Source organism: Myotis davidii, unplaced genomic scaffold, assembly GCF_000327345.1.
Source record: "Myotis davidii unplaced genomic scaffold, ASM32734v1 scaffold299, whole genome shotgun sequence".
Classification (NCBI taxonomy): domain Eukaryota; kingdom Metazoa; phylum Chordata; class Mammalia; order Chiroptera; family Vespertilionidae; genus Myotis; species Myotis davidii.
In genome coordinates this window covers 9,493,111-9,494,910 of record NW_006293088.1, presented here as the reverse complement: position 1 = coordinate 9,494,910, position 1,800 = coordinate 9,493,111, and the positions used below count along the sequence as shown (strand labels likewise).

The 1,800-nt window shown below is 64.6% G+C and overlaps 1 protein-coding gene across 1 annotated transcript in view; it reads right to left on the bottom strand.

Annotated features, from left to right (window-relative positions):
* The window catches only part of CHD5 (chromodomain helicase DNA binding protein 5), a gene marked incomplete at its 5' end in the record, with an annotated part of 98,893 nt that overhangs the window by 71,641 nt on the left and 25,452 nt on the right, over nt 1–1,800 (bottom strand). The gene's annotated exons all lie outside the window — the stretch shown is intronic.

Here is a 1,800-nt window from a genome sequence, read left to right as displayed (position 1 = left end):
ACACACGGCTTTGCCTCCTGTGGCCCCAGAAGCTGCTGTGCAGGAGCCCAGCTTCCCGCACCCACACCTGCTCCCTGGCCGCTGCGTCCAATATGAGACAAGGTAATTGAGGCAGCTCTCAGCTTGGCTTCTTAGATTTAGTTTCCCCCTCTAAGGCCTAAAATGGCCCATTCCTGTGGAGGTGCGGTGTTTACAGCCAGAGCACCGCCCGCCCCCCCAGGAAGGCACTGCCCTCTGAGCAAGCTGCTCACTCTCAGCCTTCCCAGGCAGATGCAAGTGGACGGCAAAGCCCTCCCAGGCCCCCGGCCAGGCCTGCGAGGAGAGAGGCCAGGCTGCTGCTCGGGGACCAGCTCGGACCTGTCACCCTCCTGCTGGCTGGTACGGTGGTCAGCGTGAGCAAGAGGCGGAGGGACAGAGAAGACCCGGAGGGAAATGAGCTCCAAACCCGATGGGGAGAGGCCTAAGAGAAGGTGAGGAGGGGAGGGGGAGCGAGGGAGGGAGGACGGAGGGGAAGGGAGGAGAGGAGGGTGCCAAGGAGAGTGGGGTCATCTGGGGAATCCTGGGAGGCCCCCAGCCCGGTCTCTGACCGTTGGGGCCACACCGTAAGGAGTTGAGAGTCTTTTCCCAGGAGGGAGCTCTCCCTGAGATTCGGCTGGGAAAGGGGCTCCCACAGGCTCCCACACTTCCCGCTCTCCTGGGCGCTCAGCTCAGTCTCCCTGCTCCCCGCTCTCGCTCCCAAACCTTCGGTGGTGCCCGCTGAGAACAGAGTCAGTGTGCCGGCTGGCGGCCTCCACACCTCTCCTGTGTCCTGGTGCGTCCAGAATACTGCTGGCCACTCTGGGCCCTGGGACAGTGCAGGTCCACTGCAGGTCCTGCGCTGGAGCCCGCCCGGGCAGGACAGCCGCCCAGGCCTGGTGGCCACAATTGCCAGCTGGGCCTGGGCCTCAGTCCTTTGGGGAGGTGGAGGTCAGACAGGGGTACCCATTTCTCCCTAGGGTGCAGCGCTTGGCCAGCTTAGAGAGATCACCCTTGGAGAGACCTGAGGGACAGGCTCTCCCCCAGCCTTCGCCCCAGCAAAGGTCAGGGCGGGGGAGGATGCCACACGCTTCAGCACCACGGACAGCGGCTGTGGGCCCACAGAGGTTGGGGCTCAGGCCTGGCCCTCGGCTGCCCTGGGACAGACCCCACAGTGCAGACCAGGGATGAAACGGGAGGACCCGTGGTGGGTCCCGGGGCTCCCTGGGGAGGCCACACAACAGAGTGGCCTCAGAGCGCTGACCCCTGCTGCCTGGGAACCGGCACGTCGCTGCAGCACCTGACCTCAGCTTCCTCACAGCGGATGGGATGCCACCGGGTGGCGACGGGAGCAAAGAACGCCACGTAAGAGAAGGCCTGGAACATTCTGAAATGGGAGCGTCCCAGCGACAACCCCTACGCTGCTTAGAGGCCAAAGATGCAGCCAGGATGGCACACTGGAGGGCCACTGATCGTAAGGCAAGAATGGGGGGGGGCCACACTGGAGGACTCACCCGCCTCGGGTACTGGTTTCTGCAAATCAGGATGGCACCTGCGGGGAGACAACTACCATACACGGGGCGTGGTGCCGACAGGGGCTACGGTGGACACACCTGAGGGGGCGTGGTGCCCACAGGGGTTGCGGTGGCCACACCTGAGGGTGGTGCCCATAGGGGCTGGGGTGGACACACCTGAGGGGCGTGGCCCTGAGCATTAGTGGGAAGCAGGCACTGCCATAGCCCAAGTGCAGGAGAGGCAAGGAGTGGCCAGCACAGCTCTGAATGC